The sequence below is a fragment of the Equus przewalskii genome, chromosome 3 (genome assembly GCF_037783145.1).
Source record: "Equus przewalskii isolate Varuska chromosome 3, EquPr2, whole genome shotgun sequence".
NCBI classification, from domain to species: Eukaryota; Metazoa; Chordata; class Mammalia; order Perissodactyla; family Equidae; genus Equus; species Equus przewalskii.
The window spans coordinates 117601338-117619870 of record NC_091833.1 but is presented as its reverse complement, the minus strand read 5'-3'; the positions used below and the strand labels follow the sequence as shown (position 1 = coordinate 117619870).

Below are 18533 nucleotides of genomic sequence, written 5' to 3'. Positions count from 1 at the left end.
TGCTTGGTCACTGGCTGTGACCCCTTGGTCTCAGCATTATTGTCTGAGCACAGTGAGAGATTGTGATGAAGGAAGGGGCTGGTGTGTGTTTGCTACTTCCCATGACCCTGTGTCACTGATCTTTCAAGTCTCATGCCGTGTTTAGTATGGCAGTTCTCTCTCTGCAGCCACGGGGACCATAACTACAAGTGGTCTCTTACTCAGAACTTGGGAGAATTTCTTGTACGATATTGCTCTGCCTGATACTGCCCTTAACGTTTGTCAGCTACAGTAGAATAAGTTCCAACTTTGTAATGTTACAGAATTCAGCACTGTTAAGCTTATCTTGGGACAGGTGGTCCCACAACTCACACAAATCTGCGCACTCCATGCACTTGGCCTTTTCCACCAACTCTGTATGCACAGCACGTCAGGATGAGGTGGGGGCCTCAGGAGCCACTCTGCACCCATAACATGCTGCCTACTGTCCTGCGGTCCCAAGTTGGGTGTGTAGAGCAACTATTGTTTTATATTTTCTTCGGAGTGAACATGTCCTTAATTTATGTGTGTCTGTTTTTATAACCAGAGATGTATTCTCCAGCGGTGGCGTGTTGTTGACCGTTGACCCCTCAGCTTAGGCCACTGTGGGAGCAGGGCTGTTTCCCAAGTTACTTGATAGATTTTAGTTTGGCAAATGCTGGAGCAGGGTCAAGTAGCTATAACCCCTGCCCATGGCTTTTCCTGCCTAAAGAATAGTGGGACAGTGGGGCAGAGCAGGTCATGGCCTCCAGCTGTCTTGATATGGACCTCTGCATCCTTGATCTGGACCTCTGATTGGCTCAACCTCATGAGGCTTCGAGCATCCAGGCAGCCAGAAGCCAAGTCACTCCAACACAAGGCAGCAGAAAGCTGCCCTCTCCTCTGCTACCTGCATGTGCACCCGCCCATTTTCAGGAGTCTGCTCTTCAGGTAGTAGAGGAAAGAGGAGCCAAGAGGGGAAAGGGTGCATGGGGCAATGGGGACTAGCTGCAGCACCTTCTCCAGAAAGCTTGCAGCTTCAGCAGAGGTGCCCAGGGGAGGCGGAGGTGCAAGTAGGGGACTCCCAGCCTGTGCTGTGAGAGCACAGGACTGAGGGGTATGTTGAGGTTGCCACTCCCTTGAAGCTATTCCCCATCTCTTGGGGTGTTCTTGGCTCAGGTCCTGTGGAGGACCCTGAAGGGCAGTCAGTTCTAGGCTCTGCCCCAAACTTGTAAGCCTTGTTCAACCCTTTCCCCTCCCTGGACCTCATTCTCCCACTTGTTGAATGACAGAGTCAGATTAAATGATGTTTTAGTTTTATTTGAGCCTTTGTATTTTATAATTCTAAATAAGTTTTTTTTGTCTGTCATTATTACAAATCAGAACTACAATAAATAGTTCCTTGTGTTCTGATTTGGACTGTGGTGAGCTGGTTAATAAGTTACCTGTAGAGGAAATCCCATAGCAGTTAAGTGTGGTGGTTTATTGAAAGTACAAAAGTAAAGGGAGAAGCAGAGCGATCTCTGATTTCCTGGGATATTGAGACATCAGTATTCTGTAAAGGAAGGACCTTAGGAAAAAAATGAAAGACCTGACCTGTCTGTCTGGCTTAACTCTTGTCTTTGGGACTCACCTGCGTGGTAGAAGAAAACTGAGTCATTCTTTAAAAGAACAAGGGATATGCAAAGCTTTCTCAGGAGGAGAGAGGTGTGAAAAGCAGGAGCTAGCCTGGCCACGTGGCTGGGAGGAGCACAGGAGCACTCTTACTCCTGAGCTCAGGGAAAGGCCACTGCAGAGGGCTGGGGTCCTGAGGCTACTTGGTGGGAGGCACATGGAAGGGTCCTGAACCCATGAGGCAATGCTACTTGCTAAGTCTCTCTGTCCTGCCAACTTTGGCTCCTGGGAAAGTTGTATTGCATTAGGTCACAGAACCCTCCCTCCCAAGTGGGCTGAAGAAAGTCCCTCCAGTGGGCTGAAAATGAGTCCCCTCAGTAGACTGAAGGTAAGTCCCCCCTGCCCAGTGGACTAAAGATAAGCCCTCCCCCAACCAGTGGACTGAAAATCAGCTCCCCCCACCCCCTAGTAGACTGGAGAGGAGTCCCCCTAGTGGACTGAAGACGATTCCTCACCCCAGTAGACCGGAGAGGAGTCCCCCTAGTGGACTGAAGACGATTCCTCACCGCAGTAGACCTGAGAGGATTCCCCACAGTGGACTGAAGACGATTCCTCACCCGAGTAGACCGGAGAGGATTCCCCACAGTGGACTGAAGACGATTCCTCACCCGAGTAGACTGGAGAGGAGTCCCCACGGTGGACTGAAGACGATTCCTCACCGCAGTAGACCTGAGAGGATTTCCCACCGTGAACTGAAGATGATTCCTCACCTGAGTAGACTGGAGAGGAGTCCCCACGGTGCACTGAAGACGATTCCTCGCCCCAGTAGACCTGAGAGGATTCCCCACAGTGGACTGAAGACGATTCCTCACCCGAGTAGACCGGAGAGGAGTCCCCCTAGTGGCCTGAAGACGATCCTCACCCAAGTAGACTGGAGAGGATTCCCCACAGTGGACTGAAGATGATTCCTCACCCGAGTAGACTGGAGAGGAGTCCCCACAGTAGACTGAAAGTGAGTGTCCCCTCAGTGGACTGAATATGAGTCTGTCTTCACTAAGGGTCGTTGCTTATACTCAGTTTGTCTTCAACAGGGTTACTGGACTAGGAGAGGAGGGAGGCACCATTTATATGGACACTCTAGAATCCAACAAGCCACAGCTGTGCCCCCAGAGACCTTCTGAGTACATATGGACAGTAAGCCACCTGTAAGGACAGCAGCAAACAGGATATCCAGACAGCACTCTCAGCAGTGTTTGCTGTTGCCCAGAGAATGATGTCAGTGGCTCTGCCTCAGGGCCCTTCTGGCCTGTTGTATTTGTAGCAGTAATACTCATTCAGAGAGAGAATGTGGGTCCTGGTAAGAGCAGGATCAGATCCTAAAAATATTGTGACAGGCTGAGGTAAACACACTGTCACTTGGAAGACTGTCATATGGAAGGTCCTGGACAGAGTCCTAGAGTCTGGATGGTGACAGCCACACTGTCCTCAGGGCAGCTCTGACCAAGCCAGACCCCACCAGGAAATGGCAGTGGAGCTTAAGGAACTTGGGGTAGCCGCTGTCCTTAGTGCTGTGAAGAAATCTAGTGAGAGAGACATTCACCTTGTCCCATCCAGCCCTAGTGAGTGAAGTCTGAACCCCAGGTAGGAGGAGTGGGGAGGTGTTTCAGCTCTGTGTGCTATCAGGAAGAATTCGCAAAAGAGCTGCTCAGGAGGAGAATGGGCTGAGCAGAATGGACTGTGGAAATTGAGTTCCCTGTTACAGGAGATGTGCAGAAATGAATTGACAGAAGAGTTTTAGATGTGGTTACACTAGGTCACCTGTGAGGCCCCCTACATCTCTAAGATTTCATGTGAGGGATAAATCTGTCCCTGACAGTGGAGCTCGTTGTACTTTGTGTTTGATGCTACGTGCTAGTGACGGGGTTTGCCGAGAACCATTGTGGGGAGATACTCATCTGTGATCGTAAGTGTGAACAAAGGCCTGTGGGTGTGTAAGCACTGCCAGTCCTCATGTTGCATGGGGAGGCTAGCCATCCCTGATGATGTCCTGTCACGGAGAACCCTGCAGTCTGGAAGCTTATTTGCAGAGGACTTCCACTTCCTCTCTGCCTGCATTTGGTATTTCCTTCTGCAGGAATTGATGCTGTTAACTAGAGGTGGGAATCCTAATTTATCCCTGACTTTCCCATCATGTTTTGTCAGTGTAAGCTTTTGATGATACGAATAACTTGTGACCTTCTTGTCACAAGTTATAGATTCTCTGATGACTTCAGAGAAATGGCATAACTAAAATGATAATTTAGGTGAAGAGAAGGTAAATGAACATTTATTGAACACTGTGCCAAGCACTGTGCTAAGAAATTTGTAGCCATAACCTCATTGCCACTCACAATAGTTCCATGAAATAATGGTATTGCCCTCTTTTATGCGTGAGAAGAGACATGGGAGGATGTATTGCCTCCCCTACCTCCCCACCCCTTAGCCGGGAGGCCTGCTGGGATTTGGATCAGGGCTATCCACGTCGTGCCCTCCTGAGGACCGTATGGGGTCTTTAATTCACATTATAAGTGTGACTAACATAATACAATGCTAGTTTCAGAAATTCAGTCTTCATTTCTCCAATTGAGCTATGACTAAACATAAATGCCATAGGACAACTCTTAGAAAAAGGGAAAAGACTGAGACTTAGAAATCCTTTGGGAATAGTACAGGCATACCCCATTTTATTGTGCTTTGCAGATCTTGCACTTATTACAAAATGAAAGTTCGTGGCAACCCTGCACTGAGCAAGCATATCAATGCCATTTTTCCAACAGCATTTGCTCACTTCGTGTCTCTGTATCATGTTTTGATAATTCTCACAATATTTCAGACTTTTTCATTATTATTTGTTATGGTAATCTGTGATCAGTGATCTTTGCTGTTAGTCTTATAATTGTTTTGGGGCGCCACAAACCACGCCCATACAAGATGGTGAACTTAATCATTAAATGTTGTGTGTGTTCTGACTGCTCCACTGACCAGCCGTTCGCCCATCTCTGTCCCTCTCTTTGGGCCTCCGTATTCTCTGAGACATAACAATATTGAAATTAGGCCAGTTAATAACCCTACAATGGCCTCTAAGTGTTCAAGTGAAAGGAAGAGTCATACATCTCACTTTAAATTAAAAACTAGAAATGATTAAGCTTAGCGAGGAAGGCATGTTGAAAGCTGAGATAGGCCAAAAGCTAGGCCTCTTGTGCCAAAAACAGTTAGCCAAGTTGTGACTGCAAAGGAAAAGTTCTCAAAGGAAATTGAAACTGTGACTCCAGTGAATACACAAATGACGAGAAAGCAAAACGGTCTTTTGCTGATACGGAGAAAGTTTTAGCGGTCTGGATAGATCAGACCAGCCACAACATTCTCTTAAGCCAAACCCTAATCCAAAGCAAGGCCCTGACACTCTTTGATTCTGTGAAGGCTGAGAATGGTGAGAAAGCTGCCAAAGAGAAGTCTGAAGCTAGCAGAGGTTGATTCGTGAGATTTAAGGAGAGAAGCCATCTCTATAACATAAAAGCACAAGATGAAGCAGCAGGTGCTGGTGTAGAAGCTGCAGTAAGTTATCTAGAGATCCAGCTAAGACAATTAATCAAGGTGGCTACACTAAACAGCAGATTTTCAGTGTAGGCGAAACAGCCTTGTATTAGAAGAAGATGCTGTTTAGAACTTTCATAGCTAGAGAGGGGAATTCATTGCCTGGCTTCAAAGTTTCAGAGGACAGGCTGACTCTCCTGTTAGGGGCTAATGCAACTGGTGACTTTAGGTTGAAGCCAGTGTTCATTTATCATTCCAAAAATCCAAGGGTCGTTAAGAATTATGCTAAATCTACTCTGCCTGTGCTCTGTAAATGGAATAACAAAATGTGACAGCACATTTGTGTACAGCATGGCTTACTGAATAATTTAAGCCCACTGTTGAGACCTACTGCTCAGAAAAAGATTGCTTTTAAAATATTATAGCTCATTGACAATGCACCTGGTCACCCAAGATCTCTGATACAGATGTACGAGATTAGTGTAGTTTTCTTGCCTGCTAACACCGCTATCCATTCTATAGCCCATGGGTCAAGGAGTCACTTGGACTTTCAATTCTTGTTATTTATGAAATATGTTTCATAAGACTACAGCTGCCATAGTTGGTGAGTCCTTTGATGAATCTGGGCAAAGTAAATTGAAAACTTTCTGGAAAGGGATTCACCATTCTAAATTAAGAATGTTTATGATTCATGGGAAGAGGTCAAAATATCAATGTTAACAGGAGTTTGAAAGAAGTTGATTCCACTCCTCATGGATGACTTTGAAGAGTTGAAGACTTCAGTGGGGGAAGTAACTGCAGATGTGATAGAAATAGCAAGAGAACTAGTGTTAGAAGTGGAACCTGAAGATAGAATTGAATTGCTGCAATCTCATAATAAAACTTTAATGGATGAGGAATTGTTTCTTATGGATGAGCAAAGAAAATGGTTTCTTGAGATGGAATCTACTTTTGGTGAAGACTGTTGAAATGACAACAAAGGATTTAGAATGTTACATAAACTTAGTTGATAAAGCAACGGCAGGGTCTGGGAGGATTGACTCTAATTTTGAAAGAAGTTCTACTGTGGGTAAAATGCTGTCAAACAGCATTGCATCCTACAGAGAAATAGTTTGTGATAGGAAGAGTCCATCGATGCAGCAAACTTCATTGTTGTCTTATCTTAAGAAATTGCTACCCCAGCCTTCAGCACCTACCACCCTGATCAGTCAGCAGCCATCAGCATTGAGGCAAGATCCTCCACCAGCAAAAAGATTATAACTCATTGAAGATTCAGATGATGGTTGGCATTTTTTAGCAATAAAGTATTTTTTAATTAAGGTATGTACATTGGTCTTTTAGATACAATGCTATTGCACACTTAATAGACTACATTATAGTGTAAACATAACTTTTATATGCACTGAGAAAACAAAAAATTAGTGTGACTTTCTTTGTTTTAATACTCATTTTATTGCAGTGGTCTGGAATTGAACCAGCAGTATCTCCAAGGTATGCCTGTAATTCTTGGTGTATCTTTTCCTAAAGTTGAACATTAATTTGGGAATATAATACACAGTATTATCACTGCTATTCTGATGAAAATGGAGTGTGTGTAAAAATAACAATAGATGTGTTTTCTCTAGGAAGAAAATACAGTCTTAAAAAATGAAACTAAAATTGAATTTGTTTCTTTAAAAGTACATGTTCTTGGGGCTGGCCCCGTGGCTGAGTGGTTAAGTTTGCGCGCTCTGCTGCAGGCGGCCCAGTGTTTCGTTGGATCGAATCCTGGGCGCGGACATGGCACTGCTCATCCAACTATGCTGAGGCAGCGTCCCACATGCCACAACTAGAAGGACCCACAACAAAGAATATACAGCTATGTACCGGGGGGCTTTGGGGAGAAAAAGGAAAAAATAAAAAATCTTAATAAAAAATAAATAAATAAATAAAAGTACATGTTCTTATATCTCTAAATACTTACATTAAAAAACAAGAGGGGCCACCCTGGTGGCGCAGCAATTAAGTGCACACGTTCTGCTTTGGCGGCCCAGGGTTTGCTGTTTCAGATCCCAGGTGCGGACTTGGCACCGCTTGGCAAACCATGCTGTAGTAGGCGTCCCACATATAAAGTAGAGGAGGGGCCGGCTCCATGGCTGAGTGGTTAAGTTCGCGCAGTCTGCTGCAGCGGCCCAGGGTTCGGATGCTGGGCGCGGACATGGCACTGCTCGTTAGGCCACCTTGAGGCGGCGTCTCATGAGCCACAACTGAAAGGACCTGCAACTAAGATATACAACTATGTACAGGGGGCGGGGAGGAGGGGAGTTGGGGAGATAAAGCAGAAAAAAAAAAAAAAGAGATTGGCAACAGTTGTTAGCTCAGGTGCCAATCTTTTAAAAAATAAAAAGAAGATTGGCAGCAGTTGTTAGCCCAGGTGCCAATCTTTAAAAAAAAAAAATAGAGGAACATGGGCACAGATGTGAGCTCAGGGCCAGTCTTCCTCAGCAAAAAGAGGAGGATTGGCAGCAGATGTTAGCTCAGGGCTAATCTTCCAAAAAAAAAAAAACAAGAACGGTCTCAAATCAACAACCTAACTTTGCCACTTAAGTAACTAGGGGAAAAAAGATAAACTATACTCAAAGCTAGAAGAAGGAAGGAAGTAGTAAAGATGAGAGCAAAGATAAACAAAATAGAGAATAGAAAAATAATAGGGAAAATCAATGAAACCACAAGTTGGTTCTTCGAGAAGATCAACAAAATTGACAAACCTTTAGCTATAAGGATTAACAAAAAAAAGAGAAAAGACTCGATTACTAAAATCTCACATGAAGTGGGGACATTACTATTGATTCTACAGAAATAAAACAAAAAGAGACTACTGTGAGTAATTGTATGCCAGCAAATTGGGTAACCTAGATGAAATGGACAAATTCCTAGAAACACAAAACCTACCAAGACTAAATCACAAAGAAATAGAAAATCTGAATAGTCCTATAACTAGTAAGGAGATTGAATTAGTAATCAAAAATCTCCCAACAGGGGCCAGCCCGGTGGCGTAGCAGTTAAGTTCGCACATTCTGCTTTGGCGGCCCAGCGTTCACCAGTTTGGATCCTGCGTGTGGACCTATGCACCACTTATCAAGCCATGCTGTGGCAGGCGTCCCACAAATGAAATAGAGGAATACGGGCATGGATGTTAGCTCAGGGCCAATCTTCATCAGCAAAAAGAGGAGGATTGGAGGCAGATGTTAGCTCAGGGCTAATCTTCCTCCAAAAAAATCCCCCAACAAAGAAAAGCCTTGGACCCGATGGCTTCACTGGTGAATTCTACCAAACAGTTAAAGAAGAACCAATACCACTCCTTCTCAAACTTTTCCAAAAATTTAAGATGGGAGAACACTTCCCAACTGATTCTCTGAGGCCAGCATAACTGATACCAAAGTTAGGCAAAGATACTATAAGAAAAGAAAACTGCTGATCAATAGTCCATATGAACATTGATACAAAATCCTCAACAAACGGTATTCAGCAGCATATTAATAGGATTATACACTATGGGTAGGATTTATTCCTGGAATGCAAAGGCAATTCAACATGTGAAAATTGATCAGTGTAATGTGCCACATGAACAAAATGAGAGAAATCACATGATCATCTCAATTGATGTAGAAAGAGCATTTGAAAAAATCCAACACCTTTCATGATAGAAACACTCAACAAAATAGGAATAGAAAAAAACTACCTTCATTTAATAAAAGTCATAGGTGAAAAACCCACAGCAATCATACTCAATGGTGAAAGACTGAAAGCTTTTCCTCTAAGATCCAGGAACAAGGCATGGATGCCTGCTTTCACCACTGTTCAACATAGTACTAGAAAATGATCTTATATATAGGAAATCCTAAAGACTCTGCAAAAAAGCTGTTAGAGGGGCTGGCCCCGTGGCCGAGTGGTTAAGTTCGCGCGCTCCGCTGCAGGCGGCCCAGTGTTTCGTTGGTTCGAATCCTGGGCGCGGACATGGCACTGCTCGTCAGGCCACGTTGGGACAGCGTCCCACATGCCACAACTAGAGGAATCCACAACGAAGAATATACAACTATGTACCGGGGGGTGTTAGGGAGAAAAAGGAAATAATAAAATCTTTAAAAAAAAAAAAAAAAGCTGTTAGAACTAATAAATGAATTCAGCAGAGTAGCAGGATACAAAGTCAACACAAATCAATTGCGTTTCTATACATAATAGTGAACTATCTGAAAAGGAAATTATGAAAACAATTCCATTTACAATAGCATCAAAAAGAGTAAAATACTTAGGAATTAGTTTATTCAAGGAGGTGGAAGACTTGTACGATGAAAACTACAAAATACTGCTGAAAGAAATTAAAGAAGACATAAATAAATGGAAAGACATCCCACGTTCATGGATTAGAAGACTTAGTATTGTTAAAATGTCAGTATTACCCAAAGCCATCTACAGATTCAGTGCAGTCCCTGGCAAAATCCCTGTGATGCTTTTGGCAGAAATGGAAAAACCCATCCTAAAATTCATATGAAATCTTAAGGGACCCAGTAAGAACAGTCTTGCAAAGAGTAAGAACAGTCTTAAAAAAGAAGAACAAAACTAGAGCACTCACACGTTCTTTTTGCAAAATTTACTACAAAGCTACAGTAATTAAAACAGTGTGGTACTGGTGTAAAGACAGACATATAGGGGCTGGCCCCACGGCCTAGTAATTAAGTTTGGCGTGTTCCCTTCTGGCGGCCCGAGTTTGCAGGTTTAGATCCCAGGCAAGGACCAACACCACTTGTCAGCTATGCCATGGCAGTGACTCACATATAAAGTAGAGGGGGATTGGCACAGATGTTGGCTCAGGGCTAATCATCCTCAGTAAAAAGGAAAAAAAAGATATAGACCAATGGACTAGAATAGAGAACCCAGAAATAAAGCCTTGCATGTATGATCAGATGGGTTTTGACAAGGGTGCTAAGGCCATTCGATGGGGAAAGGACAGTCTTTTCAACAAACGGTGCTGGGAAAACTGCATGTCCACGTGCAGAAGAATAAAGTTGGACCCTTGCGTAACACCATGCACCAAAATTAACTCAAAATGGGTCAAGAACTGAAATGGAAGACTTAAACACGTGGAAGCACCTTGGGAACGTTACTATCAGTGAAAGCCAGACACAAAGGGACAAAGGCTGCAGAATTCCACTTACGTGAGCTACCTGGAATTGGCACATTCATAGAGACAGAAAGTATAGTGATGGTTGCCAGGGTCTGGGGGAGCGGGGAATGGGATTTATTGTTTAATAGGTCTAGAGTTTCAGTTTTACAAGATAAATAGATGGTGGTGATGGCTACACAACAATGTGAATGTATTTAATACCACTGAACTGTGCACTTAAAAATGGTAAAGGTGGGGGGCTGGCCCCGTGGCCCAGTGGTTAAGTTCGCGCGCTCCACTGCAAGCAGCCCAGTGTTTCGTTGGTTCGATTCCTGGGCGCGGACATGGCACTGCTCATCAAACTACACTGGGGCAGCATCCCACATGCCACAACTAGAAGGACCCACAACAAAGAATATACAACTATGCACCAGGGGGCTTTGGGGAGAAAAAGGAAAAAAATAAAATCTTTAAAAAAAAAATGCTAAAGGTGGTAAATTTTATGTTATGTGTATTTTTACCACAATAAGAAAAAGGAAAAAGGAAGGGGATGGACATGTTCTATCTTTTTTTTACAAAAGAAAACCATTTTCTTCACTAAAGCAGCCAAATTCTTCAATTGCATTCAAATGCATTCTTATATTTTCACTTTCCTATCAAGAAACCACAATACCATTACTACAAATTAGGAAAATTGAGCAATTTTAGTAGCATCCAGAGGATACCAGTCGTTCTAGAATCTTTGGAATGGATATCAGTCACTTCTAACGAAGTACATTCTAGAAATTATATAATAATTCAAAGGTTTCAAAATGTTGAACACCTGTAAAATAATTGAGTATTCACAAGTAAGTATGGATGTGGGGAGACAGTTGACAGCTTTGAAATCAGTTATTCTTGTTTGCTTATTAAAATTTATCCTTTCTTTGTTGTTTGACACGTATATAAGCCTGCAGGTACCCAAACGTTCCAAAAAATAAATTAATCCCAGAGGATGTGAGGAGAGGGTCAAAGAGGAGGTTTCTGTTGATGTTATTTGTCAAACAACTCTGTACTAAGCTAAATAAATGACTGCCTTTTCCAATATTTAGCTCATTTAAAACTGTTTTTTAAACTTGCAATAGTAATAGCTACTCGTAAAAGAAAAATATTTTTCCTAAAAACTGCAGACATATATAATGTAAGGGGAGAATTGGCACCAATATTGAATCTTCCCATGCAAGAATATGGTGTAAGATTATCTGTTTTTTTAGGTCATTTTTTGTATCCTGTATTGTGGTTTTATAATTTGTACATTTCTTACCAAGTTCACACCTAGGTATTTTATAATTTTGGGGTATTATGAATGACATCTTACATGGCAGAATAAACTTTCCAAAGAGTTATTGCTGGTCTATCTAGGAAATCTTGTGTCCAGTCATCTCACCAGATTCCTTTCTTAACTTCCTAATAGTTTTTGAGTTGATTGCCTTGAATTTTCTAGGAGACCATGTCTTATCCTCTGTAGCATCTGCACTTTCTTTTCTTTTGGCTTCAGCTGGAATCCTTCAGAGCGTCATGAGTGAGAGTGTCGCTGGCAGCATCCTTGTTCGGTTCCTGGCTTCACAGGAATGCTTTGGATGTTTCACGTTAAGGCTGACGCTTGCCAGAAAGATTTTTGATACTTTTTAGCAAATTAAAGAAGTTTCCCCTTTTTTTCTAGCTTATTAATGTTATTATTTTTGTAAAAAACTGGAATAGATATTGAATTGGATTGTATCATTTTTCTTCTTTTATGTATTTCTGTATAAATTAAGAGGTTAGGTTTCCTAATTTTGAGGCAGTCTTGCATTCCTGGGGTTAAACCCTACTAGATGATGGTATTATCCTTCAATCCACTATTAGATTTAATTAGCTGGTATTTTATTTAGGATTTTTATATCTGTATTCTGAAGTGTTCTTGAGTTTTCATCTTTGAGTTCTTGTCTGTTTTGTATGAAAGTTATGTTAGTCTTGCAGAATGAACTGAGAAATTTTTCATGTTTTTTCAATTTTCAGGAATAATTTAAATTTTCTATTCCATAAAAGGTTTGATAGAACTCACCATAAAGCGTTGAGGCCTTTGATTCACTTTTGCAGTGAGGAGAAACTAAGACTAGATCTTTTACTACTTTTTCAATTTATATTACATTTAATTCGTCTGGTTTGTGTTGTCTGCTTCTTGAGTGAGTTTTACAAATTGATGTTTGCCTAGGAAATTATCCACATCATTGAGATAAAACGTTACAAGCTTGTGCTCACAGGGGAGGTGATGAAAATGAGTGAAGTGACAGCTGTAGGAGAATTCCTCTGGTCCTCCTGGCCTGCCTCTCACTTTCACACTTTAGATAGAGAGAACTTTCTCTGCCAAAAGGAAATGCCCTGCCCTTGGTGGAGGAGGCTGGAAGGGCACTGAAGGGCAGTGTGCCTGTTGTCAAGCCAGAAGTCTGGACTGTTAGGTGGAAGCTCAAGCTTTTTAATGTTGACTCAACTTTTAAAAAACATTGTACAGGCCCAATAAAATAGTCCCTGAGCCACTTGTTTGCAGCTCTTCTTTAGATATGAAAAGGTTAAATTGTATAGATATTTTCTCCTGTGATTTAAAAACAAATCTTTGTATGCATTGGTGTCCTTTCTCATTCCCACTTTTTGAGTTCTTTGCTTCCCCCGTTCATGGTGGGAAGAAACTTAAGCTTAGAAAACCAACTTTTGGGTTTATTAATCACATTTGCTTCTTTGTTTTCCCAATAATTTCTGCTTTTACCTTTAATTCATTCCCACCTTATTAGTTGGTTTCTTGAGGTTTTTTGGGGTTTTTTTTAAGATTTTATTTTTTTTTCCTTTTTCTCCCTAAAGCCCCTGGGTACATAGTTGTATATTCTTAGTTGTGGGTCCTTCTAGTTGTGGCATATGGGACACCGCCTCAGCGTGGCTCAATGAGTGGTGCCATGTCCGCGCCCAGGATTCAAACTGACGAAACACTGGGCCGCCAGCAGCGGAGCGTGCGAACTTAACCACTTGGCCACGGGGCCGGCCCCTGTTTTTTGTTTTTTGTTTTTTGTTTTTTGTTTTTTGTTTTTTTTTGCTTCTTACCTTGAACACGTATGTCTTAAGTCTTTTTTTGACTAAGATTTAATCATTTCATAGCCGCCTCCTCCCAAATGAGACAATGCTTTGAGCCCATTCTTAATTCCTTATTCCCCTCAATTTTTTAAAAATTCGAGTTCGTAATAGTTTACATTATTGTGAAATTTCAGTTGTACATTATTTCTTGTCTGTCACCACATAAGTGCTCCCCTTCACCCCCTGTGCCCACCCCCCACCTGCCTTCCCCTGGTAACCACTGAACTGTTTTCTTTGTCCATATGTTTGTTTATATTGCACATAAGAGTGAAATCATATGGTGTTTGTTTTTCTCAGTCTGGCTTATCACTTAGCATAATTCCCTCCACGTCCATCCAGGTTGTTGCAAATGGGATGATTTTGTCTTTTTTATGGCTGAGTAGTAGTCCATTGTATATATATACCACATCTTCTTTATCTAGTCATCAGTCGATGGGCACTTGGATTGTTTCCATGTCTTCACTATTGTGAATAGTGCTGCAGTGAACATATGTCATATGTATGGGGTACATATGTCACTTTGGATTGTTGATTTGAAGTTGTTTGGGTAGATACCAAGTAGTGGGATAGCTGGGTCATATGGTATTTGTATTTTTAGTTTTTTGAGGAATCTCCATACTGTTTTCCGTAGTGGCTGCACCAGTTGCATTCCCACCAGCAGTGTATGAGGGTTCCCTTTTCTCCACACCCTCTCCAATATTTGTTATTTTTAGTCTTAGTGATTATAGTCATTTTAACAGGTGTAAGATGGTATCTTAAGTGTAGTTTTAATTTACATTTCCCTGATGATCAAAGATGTTGAACATCTTTTCATATGTTTATTGGCCATCTGTGTATCTTCTTTGGAAAAATGTCCGTTCTTATCCTCTGCCCGTTTTTTGATCTGGCTGTATGTTTTTTTGTTGTCCAGTTGTGTGAGTTCCTTTTATATATGGAGCTTAACCCCTTACCGATATATGATTTGCAAATATTTTCTCCCAAATGATGAGTTGTCTCTTTGTTTTGATCCTAGTTCCTTTTGCCTTGCAGAAGCTCTTTAGTCTGATGAAGTCCCACTTGTGTATTTTTTCTTTTGTTTCCCTTGTCTGAGAAGACATGGTATTTGAAAAGATCCTTTTAAGTTCGATGTTTAAGTAAGAGTGTACTACCCATATTATCTTCCAGGAGTGTTTTGGTTTCAGGACTTAGCTTCAAGTCTTTGATCCGTTTTCAGTTTATTTTTTTGTATGGCATGAGATAATGGTCTACTTTCATTCTTTCACTTGTGGCTGTCCATTTGTTGAAGAGACAAGCTTTTCTCTATTGCATGTTCTTGGCACCTTTGTTAAAGATTAGCTGTCTGTATATGTGCAGTTTTATTTCTGGGCTTTCGGTTCTGTTCCATTGGTCTGTGTGTCTGTTTTTCTACCAGTACCATGCTGTTTTGATCATTAGGACTTTGTAGTACATTTTGAAGTCAGGGATTGTGATGCCTCCAGCTTTGTTCTTTCTTCTCGGGATCGCTTTAGCAATTTTGAGTCTTTGGTTGCCCCATATGAATTTTAGGATTCTTTGTTCTATTTCCGTGAAGAATCTCATTGGGATTCTGATTGGGATTGCATTGAATTCTGTAGATTGCTTTGGGTAGTATGGACATTTTAACTATGTTTGTTCTTCCAATCCATGTGCATGGAATCTTTCCATCTCTTTAATGTCATCATCTATTTCTTTCCATAATGTCTTATAGTTTTCATTTATAAGTCCTTCACCTCCTTAGTTAAATTTATTCCTAGGTACTTTATCCTTTTTGTTGGTATTGTAAATGGAATTGTATTCTTGAGTTCTCTTTCTGTAAGTTCATTATTAGAGTATAGAAATAAAAGTGATTTTTGTAAGTTGATTTTGTACCCTGCAACTTTACTGTAGTTGTTAATTATTTCTAACAGTTTTCCAATTGATTCTTTAGGGTTTTCTGGATATAAGATCATGTCGTCTGCAAACAGTGAGAGTTTCACTTCTTTACTCCATATTTGGATTCCTTTTATTCCTTTCTCTTGCCTAATTGCTCTGACCAAGACCTCCAGTACTATGTTGAATAAGAGTAGTGATAGTGGGCATCCTTGTCTTCTTCCTGTTCTCAGAGAGATGGTGTTCAGTTTTTCCCCACTGAGTATGATGTTGGCTGTGGATTTGTCTTATATGACCTCTATTATGTTGAGGTACTTTCCTTCTGTCCCCATTTTGTTGAGTTTTTATCATAAATGGATGTTGGATCTTGTTAAATGCTTTCTAAAGCATCTACTGAGATGATCATGTGGTTTTTATTCCTCTTTTTGTTAATGTGATGTATCACATTGATTGATTTGCGAATGTTGAACCATCCCTGTGTCCCTGGTATAAATCTCACTTGATCATGATGTATGATCTTTTTGATGTTTGCTGTATTCGGGTTGCCAGTATTTGGTTGAGGATTTTTGCATCTATGTTCATCAGTGATATTGGCCTGTAGTTTTCCTTTTTTGTGTTGTCCTTGTCAGGCTTTGGTATCAGAGTGATGTAGGCCTTGTAGAATGTGTTTCCGAAGCATTTCATCTTCCCTAATTTTTTGGAGTAGCTTGAGAAGGATAGGTATTAGATCTTCTCTGAAAGTTTGGTAGAATTCCCCAGGGAAGCCATCTGGTCCTGGGCCTTTATTCTTTGGGATACTTTTGATTACTGTTTCAATCTCTTTACTTGTGATTGGTCTATTCAGATTCTCTGGTTCTTCTTGATTCAGCTTTAGGAGGTTATAAGTGTCTAAGAATGTATCCATTTCTTCTGGATTATCCATTTTGTTGGCATATAGCTTTTCCTAGTATTCTCTTATAAGCTGTTGTATTTCTGTGGTATCCGTTGTTATTTCTCCTCTTTCATTTCTAATTTTATTTATCTGAGCTTTCACTTTTTTTTTCTTTTTAGGTCTGGCTAGGGGTTTGTCAGTTTTGTTTATTTTGTCAAAGAATCAGCTCTTTGTTTCATTGATGGTTTCTCCTGCCTTTTTTGTTTCAGTAGCATTTATTTCTGCTGTGATTATTATTATTTCTTTCCTTCTGCTGACTTTGGGCTTTGCTCTTTTTCTAATTCAGTTTGGTGTAGTTTGAGATTGCTTATTTGGGATTTTTCTTGTTTGTTAAGGTAAGCCTGTATTGTGATGAATTTCCCTCTTTATATGGCTTATGCTGCATCCCATATGTTTTCATTTTCATTTGTCTGCAGATATTTTTTGATTTCTCCTTTAATTTCTTCAGTGATCCATTGGTGATTCAGTAGCATGTTGTTTAGTCTCCACATCTTTGTCCCTTTCTCATCTTTTTTCTTCTAATTAATTTCTATCTTCATAGCATTGTAATTGGAAAAGATGCTTGTTATTATTTCATTCTTCTTAAATTTATCCATGTTTACCTTTTTTCCCAACATACACTGTCCCTGAGAATGTTCTGTGTGCACTTGAGAAGAATGTGTATTCTGCTGTTTTGGATGGAGTGTTCTATGTTTGTGTATTAAGTCCAACTGGTCTAGCTTTTCATTTAATTCCACTGTTTCCTTGTTGATTTTCTGTCTGTATGATCTATCCATTGATGTGAGTGGAATGTTGAGGTCCCCTACTATTATTGTGTTATGATTAATGTCTTCTTTTAGGTTTGTTAATGGTTGCTTTATATACTTTGGTGCTCCTGTGTTGGGTGCGTACACATCTACAAGTGTTATGTCTTCTTGATGGAATGTCTCTTTGATCATTATACACTGCCCTTCTTTGTCTCTCTTTACTTGTCTTATCTTGAAGTCTGCTTTGTCAGATATAAGTATTGCAACACCTGCTTTCTTTTGTTTGCCATTAGGTTGGAGTATCATCTTCCATCCCTTCACTTGAGCCTTTGTTTGTCATTGGAGCTGAGATGTGTTTCCTGTAGGCAGCGTATTGTTGTGTCTTGTTCTTCCATCCATCTTGCCACTCTGTCTTTTTATTGGAGAATTCAATCCATTTACGTTTAGGGTGATCATCGATATATGAGGGCTTAATGCTGCCATTTTATCACTTGTTTCCCGGTTCTCCTGCATTTCCTTTGTTTCTCATCTTGTGTATTTTGGTCTACCAGTTGAGTTATGTAGATTTTTATGTTGTGTTTCTTTGTTTTCTCCTTATTTATTATTTGTGTCTCTGTTCTACTTTTTTGTTTAGTGCTTACCATGAGGTTTGTATTCAAAATCTCATGGATAAACTAGTCCATTTTCTGATAGCCTCTAATTTCCTTAGACTAAACTGATTCAGTGCCTTTCCTCTTCCCCTCCTAAGTTGTTTTTCTCACATCTTATTCCATCTTGTGTTATGAGTTTGTGGTTAAAATGACAGGATTATCTTTGTTTTTGGTGTTTTCCTTCCCTTTGTCTTTAATGCTATACTTGAGTATTTGCTGTCCTGCTCTGATTCTGTCTACCTATTTATCTCCTTAGTCCATGCTTTGTAACTCGTCTCTCCCCCCCGTTTTTTTTTCTTCAGGTATGAGGGCCTTCTTGAGGATTTCTTGTAGGGAGGGTCTCATGGCTACAAACTCCCTTATCTTATGTTTGTCTGGGAAAGTTTTTATTTCTCCGTCATTTCTGAAGGATATTTTCACTGGATAGTGTATTGTTGGCTGAAAGTTTTTGTCCTTCAAAGATTTGGATATGTCACTCCAGTGTCTCCTAGCCTGTAAGGTTTCTGCAGAGAAATCTGCTGAAAGCCTGATAGGGGTTCCTTTATAGGTTTTCTTCTTCTGCCTTGCTGTCCTTAGTATTCTTTCTTTGTCATTCACTTATGCCAGTTTCACTACTGTATGCCTTGCAGTAGGTCTTTTTACATTGACATATTTAGGAGATCTGATATCCTCTTCCACTTGGATTTCCATCTCATTCCCTAGGTTTGGAAAGTTCTCTGCTGTTATTTCTTTGAACACGCTTTCTGCTCCATTTCCCTTCTCTTCTCCTTTTGGAATGCCCATAATTCTTATGTTGCATTTCCTAATGGAGTCAGATATTTCTCAGAGACTTTCTTCATTTCTTTTCAGTC

General features: G+C 40.8%; 1 protein-coding gene across 2 annotated transcripts in view; it reads left to right on the top strand.

Annotated features, from left to right (window-relative positions):
* The window catches only part of FAM193A (family with sequence similarity 193 member A), a 178237-nt gene that overhangs the window by 104276 nt on the left and 55428 nt on the right, over positions 1 to 18533 (top strand). The window lies entirely within an intron of this gene.